This window comes from Aedes aegypti, chromosome 3 (genome assembly GCF_002204515.2).
Source record: "Aedes aegypti strain LVP_AGWG chromosome 3, AaegL5.0 Primary Assembly, whole genome shotgun sequence".
Taxonomy (NCBI): domain Eukaryota; kingdom Metazoa; phylum Arthropoda; class Insecta; order Diptera; family Culicidae; genus Aedes; species Aedes aegypti.
The window spans coordinates 84,425,144-84,436,678 of NC_035109.1; the positions used below are offsets into that span (position 1 = coordinate 84,425,144).

The 11,535-nt window shown below is 45.5% G+C and overlaps 1 protein-coding gene across 1 annotated transcript in view; it reads right to left on the reverse strand.

Annotated features, from left to right (window-relative positions):
* Positions 1–9,951, reverse strand: part of LOC5577449 (TATA-binding protein-associated factor 172) — a 93,277-nt gene extending 83,326 nt beyond the window's left edge. Inside the window, exon 1 of the mRNA XM_021854444.1 lies at positions 9,418–9,951. The gene's annotated coding sequence lies outside the window, so the exon portion shown is untranslated. The remainder of the gene's footprint in view (positions 1–9,417) is intronic.
* Positions 9,952–11,535: the final 1,584 nt, after the last annotated feature.

Consider the following 11,535-nt stretch of genomic DNA (forward strand, 5'->3'; position numbering starts at 1 on the left):
AAGGAGTATATCGTTCGATTGCTTGGTACCTCCGTCGTATATTCGCGTTTGGGTAGTGCATCGCGACGGGAAGGAGCAAATCGTTCGATCTTGTGCTACTCACGTTCGGTTCGCGTAGGAACGGCACACCGCGTCGGGAAGGAGATTTCGTATCGATTTGTGTCGTTTTTCGTTTTTCGCGCGTGGTTCGAGTGGTGTGAAAGATGTCAAACAAACAGCGGAAAAAGCTAGAAGAGGATCTTCTGAAGCTGAAGCGTGTGATTGCGGTTCGAGGTGTGGTGGAAAAGTTCGTTGCGGAGTACAATCACCAGCGGGATTCCAACCAAGTGGCGGTGCGGCTGGAAACTTTGGATAGGATCTACAAGGAGTTCCAGCATGTGCAAAGCGAAGTGGAGATGCTGGATAGCGAGAAGTTTGAGGAGCACATCGAAGTTCGGACTGTTTTCGAGAATAGATACTGTGTTTTGAAGGGCTTTTTACTCTCGAAGGTAGCCAACAGTGGACCAGCAATGAATTCGACGATGATCAACAGTTTCGCTCACCACACAGCAGCTAGCTTTCACCATCGACTGCCGAAGATTGACCTTCCGAAGTTCAGTGGCGACGAATCAAGGTGGATATCGTTCAGAGACAATTTTCTGTCGATGATCCACAGCAACGACGACATTCCAACCGTTAACAAACTCCATTATCTGTTGCAGTCATTGGAGGGAGAGGCGAGAAAACCGTTTGAAAGTGTGGACATTCAAGCGGATAATTACGCGTCCACCTGGGATGCGTTGATGAAACGGTATGACAACAAGCGGTACCTGAAGAAAGAACTGTTCCGAGGCTTGTTTGATCTACCGGGAATGAGAAAGGAGTCTGCACAGGAGCTCAACACGTTGGTAGATGACTTTCAGCGACACGTGAAAGCTCTAGCCAAGCTAGGAGAGCCTGTCGACCACTGGGATACTCCACTCATCTTTATTCTCTCCAACAAACTCGACTCTGCAACACTCCGTGCCTGGGAACAAGAGACCCGACAGCAAGATGAAGTTACGTACGCCGAGCTGATCGAGTTTCTCGGACAGCACGTCCGAATGCTGAAATCCGTTGCCAGCGATCTGCAACAACGTTCCCAACCGACTAGCAACAAGGTGGTCGGCCAGTTCATGAAGAAGCCTCCCGTCAAATCCGTTGCGAACGCCGCCACAGCCGAATCAAAGACGACAGTTCAACAATGCACCGTTTGCAAGCAAGATCACCAGTTAGTCCAGTGTCCAACTTTCACCAAGCTGTCCATACCCCAACGACGAGAGTTGGTAGTCCAGCGAAGCTTGTGTTGGAACTGCTTCCGCCCTGGCCATCAAGCACGAGTTTGCAAATCGAAGTTCAGTTGCCGAACTTGTCGAGCCAGACACCACACTATGCTGCACGATCAAACAGCACCTTTGAAAAAGCCCAGCATCCCTGCCGCAACGTCGAATCCGTCTACACATCAACCGAATCCATCCGCAACAGCGAGTGCGGGGACCTCCGGATCAGCGAATCCACCGGAAGTTAGCATGGCTGTCCATTCGAAATACAGCACGGTCCTACTGGAAACGGTTTCGCTTCTCATCGTCGACCACCGCGGCAGAGAAATACCTGTTAGAGCACTTCTAGACTCCGCATCGATGTCCAATTTCATCACAAAGAAGTTAGCGAACGATCTTGGCATCCGCCGAGCTACCGTAGATGTCACCGTCTCCGGTCTAGGAGAATCCGTTAAGAAGGTGAAGCGACAGATCACCGCTACAATCAAGTCGAAAACGAACCCATTTTCCACTACACTCGAATTTCTGGTAATGAAAAAGCCCACCGCACATCTTCCAACCATTACCATCGACACTTCGGCATGGAACATGCCAAACGTTCCATTGGCCGACCCGCACTTCCACATTCCGGGCATGATCGACATCGTTATCGGTGGAGAATGCTATCATGAACTCCACACAGGCAATCGCCTATCAATTGGCGACGGTCTTCCACTGCTTGTCGACACGCACTTCGGGTGGACCGTTTCTGGGAAAACATCCACCATTCCTGCCGTAGCACCGCCAGTGTGTTACCTATCGACCGTCGACCAAACTCTTGAATCATCGCTTCAACGGTTCTGGGAACTAGAAGCAGTCGATCATGGCCCTACGCATTCCGCAGAAGAAAAAAAGTGCGAGGAAATCTACGCCAACACCACCACTCGAACTCACGATGGAAGGTACGTCGTACGCCTTCCCCGGTCCGATAATCCGCAAGTCACCCTCGGTGAATCACGTCAAATTGCCACCCGCCGATTCTACAGCCTTGAGAGACGCCTTGAAAGAGATGCCACCTTAAAGAGCTCGTACCACGAATTCGTCGAAGAGTACCTCCGCCTTGGACACATGCGCAAGCTCGATTCCGTCGACGATAATTCTCCTCACTGTTATCTGCCTCACCATCCCGTGTTCAAGGAGAGTAGCACCACCACAAAGGTGCGCGTGGTGTTCGATGCCTCCTGTAAGACCTCCTCCGGCATGTCGCTCAACGATACACTGCTTGTCGGCCCCGTTGTACAACAGAACCTCGACTCCATCATCATCCGCTTTCGTTTTCACGCTGTTGCCATCGTCGCTGACGTGGAGAAAATGTACCGGCAAATCCTGCATTCTCCTGATGATCAGCGATTTCTCCGAGTGCTGTTTCGCCGACGACCGTCGGATCCTCTCGATACCTACGAACTACTCACAGTTACGTATGGGACAGCCTCAGCCCCTTTCTTGGCAACACGCACGCTACAGCAACTAGCGAAGGACGAAGGACATAACTACCCCGAAGCCGAGGAAGCTGTCGTCGAAGATTTCTACGTGGATGACGTCTTAACAGGAGCGAACAACCTGGAGTCTGCTTTGGAAAAACGTCGTCAACTATCCGCAATGCTGGCATCGGCCGGTCTCCCGTTGAAGAAGTGGGCTTCCAATGTTCCAGAAGCGTTAGCCGATATTCCACCAGAAGACTTGGCGATCATACCCTTGCATGATCTGCAAGATGATCAGTCGGTATCAACCCTTGGACTAGTGTGGGATACAAGGACCGATATGTTACGGTTCAACGTCGACCTTCCACTACCGGCACCCGTTCTCACGAAGAGGAAAGTTATCTCCTACATCGCCAAGATCTTCGATCCTCTCGGCCTTGTTGGCCCCGCAATAGCTACGGCAAAGCTATTCATGCAACGCTTGTGGAAGCTGAAGCACGAAGATAAGTCGCCGTACGAATGGGACCGTCCACTACCGGATAAGCTGCAAGATGAATGGAAGCAATTTCATGCAACACTCCCGATTCTCGCTGAAATCAGAATTTCCCGCTTCGTATCACTTCCTGATGTTTCCAAAACCGAGCTACATTTCTTCTCCGATGCCTCCGAAGTAGCGTATGGAGCATGCTGCTACGTCCGTACGTTGAATGCAGAAGAGGTGAAGGTTCAACTGCTGACATCGAAGTCAAAGGTGGCTCCACTCGCAACGAAGCACACCATAGCGCGGCTCGAACTCTGCGCCGCCGTGTTATCTACGAAGTTGTATCACAAGGTGCAGCAGTCGATCAAAACCCCAGCAGAAGTCTTTTTCTGGACCGACTCCACCACCGTAATCCAATGGTTGAAATCTCCGCCAAGCCGGTGGAAAACATTTGTTGCAAATCGTGTTTCCACCATCCAATCTTCCACCGATATTTCTTCTTGGTACCACGTACCAGGGGTAGAAAACCCAGCTGACGAGCTGTCCCGTGGTCTGCTACCCACGGATCTCATCAACCAAACCAGATGGTGGAAAGGCCCGCAGTGGCTTTCGGAATTCCCGAACCGTTGGCCGAATTTGAACGATCCAGTAGAAGAATCCGCCACAGCCATCGAAGAAGCTCGGAAGGTAACACTCACCACGATCGTCGCCCCAGAAGATCAACTACCGGATCAGCTGTTCGCACGTTATTCAACCTACACCAAACTTCGCCGTGTAGTAGCGTACTGTCTGAAGTACATCAACGCCCTACGAGCAGCAGCACGAACATCAATCAAGCCAAGTAGCAGCATTCTGTCGACAGCTGACCTTGAAGCCGCCGATCGTGCACTAGTTCGTCTTGCCCAATCACAACTCTACTCGGAAGAGCTAACCGCTGGCAAGAATTCGCTGAAGTCCTCCTCGCTCAAGCTGCTGAAGCCTCATGTCCACGATGACGGAATCCTCCGTGTCGGTGGACGCCTTTCGAATGCCGAAATTCCGGACAGCGTCAAGCATCCAATCATCCTATCTGCAAAACATCCCTTGGCACAACTACTTGCCGAACACTACCACAAGGTTCTGCTCCACGCCGGACCGCAACTGATGCTGGCAACAATGCGCCAGAAATATTGGGTCATCGGAGGAAGGAATCTTGTTCGTCGTACGTATCACCGTTGTGTCAAGTGCTTCCGGAACAAACCCATCCTCATTCAGCAGAGCACAGCAGATCTTCCAAAATCTCGTGTCACTCCTGCACGTCCCTTCGTCATCTCCGGTGTCGATTATTGCGGGCCTGTGTTTATCAAGTCGCCCATCCGCAATCGAGCACCAACCAAGGCCTACATCGGCATCTTCGTTTGTTTCGCTACAAGAGCTGTACATATTGAGTTGATTACGGATCTCTCCACACCAGCCTTCTTATCGGCACTCCGCCGATTCGTTGCCCGTCGCGGCCTTGTTCGAGAAATTCACTCGGACAACGGGACCGCCTTCAAGGGAGCAGCTAACACTCTCCATCGAATTTTTGAAATGCTGAAGTCCAGTAATGCAGACCGAAATCAGATCCAGACCTGGTGCGCTGAAAGGCAGATCCAGTGGAAGTTCATCCCTCCCCGCGCACCACACTTTGGTGGATTGTGGGAAGCCGCGGTGAAGTCAGCAAAGCACCATCTCCTGCGTGAAATCGGTAATATTAGTCTGCCGTATGAAGATATGGTTACGTTGCTGGCGCAGATAGAAATGTGCCTCAACTCGAGACCGTTGACTCCCATCCCGTCCGATCCAGCTGATTTAGAAGTGCTGACACCCGGTCACTTCCTGGTGGGATCAAACCTTCAAGCCGTTCCAGAACCAAGCTGCGTCGATACTCCAGACAACCGGTTGAATCACTGGCAGTTCACCCAGAAGCTGTTCCAGCGTATTTGGGCTCGTTGGTATCCCGAATACCTCGCACAACTCCAATCGCGTGCAACGAAAGGTTGTAAGTCACCAGTCCCGGTCCGGGTGGGCCAAATTGTAGTCATCAAGGACGAAAATCTGGCTCCAGTGCAGTGGCCGTTTGGAAGAATCACCCAGTTGCATCCAGGGAAGGACGGAGTTGTTCGCGTCGTTACGATGAAGACTGCCAATGCCGATGGCGTAGTGAGGCCAGTTGCGAAGGTCGCAATTCTGCCTATTCCAACGGATGTTGAACAAGAACAATCAACAAGCAACAGTTCCTGATTCTCCAAAGACCGGTAGAGCTGTCCGGAACATGCTCAACGCGCATTTGAAGCGCTATCAGGTGATTAGCGTTTCAATAATTTATCATGTATCCGTTCCATCTACCGGGTCTTCCGTTGTTTCTAGTTCGTTTATGCCCTCGTAATTCATCAACCAATCGTCGATCGTCGCTGCAGTTCGCCAGGCCAGCCTGATCATCATCAAATCCTCAAGAAGTCCAGCAATCACCAACCCTGAAGTACCTCAAGTATGCTGTAGCTACAAAGACCGGTAGAGCAGTCCGAAACTGGCTCAATGCGCATAAAAGGCGCAATCAGGTGATTAGCGTTCCTTTACTTCTAGCCAGCTCCGTTCGATCTACCGGGTCTTTTGTTGTCCACAGGTTATCCTCCATCAATCCTCATCCGTTGAATCGTCACTCGCTCATCTCTACAGTTCAGCAAATCTGGTCCGGAGCCTACAAAGATCGGTAGAGCAGTCCGAAACTGCTCAACGCGCAAACTGAGCGCAATCAGGTGATTGTCGCTCCAATATCCTTAGTTAACCCGTCCGATCTACCGGATCTTTCGTAGTTCCAGATCATTGTTCCATACATCTCCATCGGATCTCGTCTTCAATCAGCCAGGCCGAATCATCAACCAGTCGTGAGGGAATGAATGACTCCATTCACCAATGCCTTCGTTCGGTCAAGCACGTGAAGAAAAGTCGATCGTTGGAGCAGCCGATGAGAGAGCACGAGAAGGAGAGAGTAATCCAGAGAAGAGAGTAGGGATTGAAACAACCCGATTGTTTCAAGGTGGCCGGAATGATCGGTATTCACCGACCATGGAGTAGATGAAATTTGTAAATAGTGTACATATAACTAACCCTAACATTAAGTTGAAATTAATTAAGCGCATTAACACACAATTGAATTCGAACCGGTCTAATCTTCAACCATGCTCACGAGAACGAAGTGAGAGTATAATTACTCAGCAATGGTCAAGCTGACCACCTACCGCATCATCGTTATACTGATGACCAGTTAGTTGAAAATATATCTCGGTAGCAAACAGAAGTACGGTCGGTCGTCTATTGTGTCGTTTTCATTCCTCTGTTCATTGATCGCAAGTGTGGAATATAGTTCTGTGGAAAAATTGCAAACCTATTTCTATCGATCCGAAATCAGTTGTGGCCAAGGGGCAATAAAATCGTTCGATCAATTACGTGTCGGTTGGTGCTAACTCGAACGTTGTGCGTGGGCGATCTAAGCGATCGAAGAATATTTGAAGGGTTGAGTGCTTGTGACATCGTTCTGCCTTCGGTGAAGAAGGGGAAGAATCACCCCAAGGTGGCTAGTGGTGCTAATTTGTGGCTTACGTTTCCTGTGCGCCGTTCGACATTCGAACGGGAAGTAAAACCTTCGATCCCGGCAAAATACAGAGTCCCCGGCTCGTTCAATTAGAATGGTCGATTTTTGGAGTTTATCAAAATCAATGATTGTTGAAATTGGCTGGAAAATTCGACAATTTATAATTTTTATTTTCGAAAAAGGCTTGTTCTTCGAAAGCATCATCAATCAAAAGCACGTCTTGACGGAATTCCTAATATAGTATTAATATGAAAAATAACTTACGCCTTCATAGAGTTACTTATTTAGTCCCCACGTCACATTTAAAGCACAATAGAAACACAATTGCTTTATTCTTAGAAGACTTTTGAAAGTACAATGGCAATGACAATCATCAAAATTGGCAACACTGCCGTAATAAAATCGATTTTATTTTCTACATATTACTTTCATTTTTTGTTATTGTGAGATTACCAATTGAAATATTCGGAGAAAACCATTTACAATTTGTAGTAGATCGATAAATATGCGTACATGATTTCAAAAGTATGAGACTTTTTAGTAAAACTACCATAAACAGTTAAATTTGTACTTGAGACTGTGGTTTAAACGCACGATTTAGCTTTCGTTTGTACAAATATAGTTTCTTCAGTAAAACAAACTAGTTTTGAACACGCTTTTTACTTTCCCCTTTTGCTGGGAGTGAAAGGATGGTGTATCAGCATATTTGGCCCTAAATGGGTAGATCACTAAAGTTAACTAATGTCAGTGAATGGTGGAGTATAATTGATTTTTTTAAGGTATACCTTTAGTAGAATAGTAAATGATACAAACATACAATTTGTTCATAAAAATAGGTTTTTTGTTTTGCGAAAAATAATGTTAAACTTTGGCATTCACAACTTTGTGAATGAGCATGAATACAATTTATCTGGTGAGTATGATTCTCAAGGAATCGACCGTTAACTGAAAAATGAGCATTTTAGGCAGAATCTCCTTGGGGAATTCCGGGAACGAAAAACGTTACCGTTCATCTGCCTGGTACGAGCTTTGATGATTCGCCTACGAGATGGGCAATCCCAAAAGTTAGACTATGGTTGCCCCCGCAATTCGTGCATACAATTTTTTTGGTATTTTCTTTAACAGGACTGACGTCCTTAGCGTGAGAAGAACCTCCGCAAGTCATGCATTTAGCATCCATGCTGCAATGTTTTGTACCATGACCCCACTTTTGACACCGACGGCACTGAGTGGGGTTCTGAAAATTTTCTCCAGATTTCTGGAATTGTTCCCATATGTCACACGGACATCAAACATAAGTTTTGCTTTTTCTGAAGCTCTAATATTATTTAGATCACTTTTGTTAAAGTGAACAAAATAATAAAAAAATGTGTAACAAATAAAAAAATGTGATTCTTCTCTTCAAGATGTTTGAGGAGAAGTTCGCGATCTACAAGAGTTTCCGGCAAAACGCGACAGACTCCTTTCTTTGGAAGGAAACCTTGATTCCCTTAATAGACTTCAAGTTCTCCTGCCTAAGTTCTCCAAATTCGGAACAACTGATCACGAGAGGCGGCACTATTTGTTTTCATAGCACTGAAAAGCATGGTTTTATTCCTTCAGGTACCGTCGTGCGGGGTGACATTGGGACAAGATTTTTACAGCAAACTATAACCAGAATAATGAAAACAATGTTGCAAGCTTCAAGAATACGTTATGAATAGCCACTGGATGGTCATGGATTAGTTTTCTGACTTCCGTACTAGCCATGAGATGCATCGAAAAGGGCGGTCAAAGTCACCCCCTAGGACCAATGTCACCCCGCACGGCGGTAGTTTAAAAAAAACTTCCGAAAGCAGAGAGAATTTATGTCCACATAGCATGAGGGTTGGCTGCGCACTGAAAGATAGGGAATGATCTTCTCTTATTTAAAGCGTTGTTAAATAACGTGTAAGTAAATACTTTTAAATGCTAATTAATAATGAACTAAAAATTAATTTAACAATGGCTTTCAGGGCGTTGTCTTAAGTTATGCGATAATTATTCAAAACAAACAAAGAAATATTTGCGCAGAAGGCACCAAAATGAGTTATGATAATTGCGGAAATCCACAATCGTTTTGATAAAATTCGTTTCAAAGGTTATAACGATGATAGCACTAAAAATACAGAACCAAAAAAAGTCGTAACTAAAACGAGCTCACCAATATATTTCCAACAATCCAAACAACAGTTTTGATTCATAGAGAAACAATATTCTAAAACTAAATACCGATTTAGTGCTTTTCAAACGGCTCAGTACATTTTCACGTTAATGATTCTCTTTTTTCAAGCGCAATAAAAACAAATTGCACGATAAGTTAACACAACAGTCAAGCCACACAGCTTTGCCGCTTCTCCGTGGAACGAACCCATATTAAAACGCTATTGGATGGAAGAAGAATGGGGCAAAAACGACGTAGACTGAAAAATGCACACGCACTCACAAACGTCGTCATCACTGTAGACAGCAGCAGACATGGACGACCGAACCGATTCACCCTACTACTAGAAGAGAGGAGCACAGGGCAGAAAATAAGCGACCTACCTTTCCCAAGTCCTTTTGCAGCTGCTGCGTGTCTGGTTTGTTCCTTCGGTTGGTGCACTTCCGGTGTTCGCACGGCATCATGTCGACCCTACAGTGCTCCAGTTTTCCCCATTTTTCACTACAATCCAGCGGAAAGTTACACTATCTCGGCTACAGTAGGTGTAATATACCCTTCAATTCAAGCACAGTGACAAAAGCAGGATCAACCCTCGGCCACAATAACACACCTAGAACATTGGCCGTTCTTCCGCTCACTTCCGGCGCCAGCTATTTTCTTCGGTTTAAATCGCACTTTCGGTTTTCCACGACCCACTACCGATCTAGTACCACTTCTACACACTCCTGCTGCTTTTGTTGCATGTGCTGGAAACTTGCCAATGATAACAGGAGAAGGCACCAGATTCACCAAACCATTCACTAGAAAATCACAAAACACTGTCACTATCACCGGAGAACCTAGGAGGGAAATTGATTTTTCAGAGAAATCCTGCATCGTCGAAGTTCAAATTTATACTGTTCGCCATTCCACAACTGCAAGTTAATTTCTTTCATTTTTTGCCTCTGTAGTGGTGCGACATGGCGCTAGTGTGCGTGAGCTGTCAAAAGCGACGGCTGACAGCTCGGCGGCTCGTGTGTTGGTTTGTTTACGATGCTAATTATCAATTTGCTTGCATTAAGCAGCATTTTTTGTATCCCAAACAATTTTGTCATAAATTATAAACTCTAATCTTATAAACCAAGCATTACATATCACGATCCAGAGTCAACTTCAGGCTAAACACGTAGAAAATATTAGCTGCGCAACCAAAACAGCTGATCGCTAATTGATGCCGCAATGGCGTATTGCGCTATGACAACTGGTTGTCATTACCAGATTGACAGCTGTCAAAGTTGTGACTGAGGGGACAAGGCGAGTTGTTTTAGCTTCAGTTGACCCTTTGTGTCCAGGTGACGATGTGTAAGCACATTCTAATGTTTCAAGTCATTAAATCTAATTTCGAAAATGTTGAAAAATAGGTGCTTTGGAAACAAAACTAATCATTTTTTTGGACCGTGGTAATTATACAGAACCCCCTCCCCTTAAAAGACGACGATGGATGCCCCCTAATTCTTGGTTATATCCTTAACAATTCCTTGGCAAGATCTTTGACAAATGAATAAAAATGTATCAAATCAATAATAAGCTTCTTGATAAGAGTTTTTTAATGATTTTTTAAGAGTTTCTAATGAAAAGTTTTTTACACATCGTCAGCAGATTTTAGGCGCGACCTTCTATGTAAAATCAACGGTAGATTATAATGAGGTTTTTAACGGATTTCTCAAAAGAACTTAGGTTTCTTTTGCAACATTCTGCAATCCGTGTGTTGAGGATAGCGAATACTCCTCGGCTCGGTGCAATGAAACCCCTTAGGAGATGTCAATTTGAAGTTGACATTAATGAATTGTCAGGCAGGATGATAAGCAAAACTGAAGTAACTATAAACAAATTGTACTGAAGTGAAGCAGAAGTTATTTCTCGAAGTAAATTAATTGAATTTTCCCTTGATAACATTCAATGCAACAATTATTTAGTTTAAGACACCCTACATATTCTACATTTCTGAATTCGACTGGAATTGTATTTAACTAATGAATAAATATTGCAGCTTTAGCGATACTCTGCGGAAAAAAGCGAGTTGCTCAAAGACATCCGAAATAACGCCAACACCTTGATTTGCAACATTCTTTAATGGCTGATGACAAGCTCAACAAATTTGAATTATTCTTCTTTTTGGCATTACGTCCCCACTGAAAAATAGCCTGCCTTGCAGCTTAGTGTTCTGAGAGCAACTTTACAGATATTAAATAACTGAGAGTTTTCTTTACCTAAGTTACCGTTTTTGCATTCGTATTTCGTGTGGATCATACGATGATACTTTAAGCTCAGGAAGTCAAGGAAACTACTAAGTATACCATGTCCAAGACGCTGATAAGACCGTCCGTCCCACTCGGGCTCAGAATGGGCGCCACTTCTAGTACTGCATTTGGTCCCTCGGTAGTGCAAAAGGTACCCAAGTTTGACAGATCGCAGTACACTTTTCACGGCATTCTAAATTACCATATGAGCCATAAAATTTT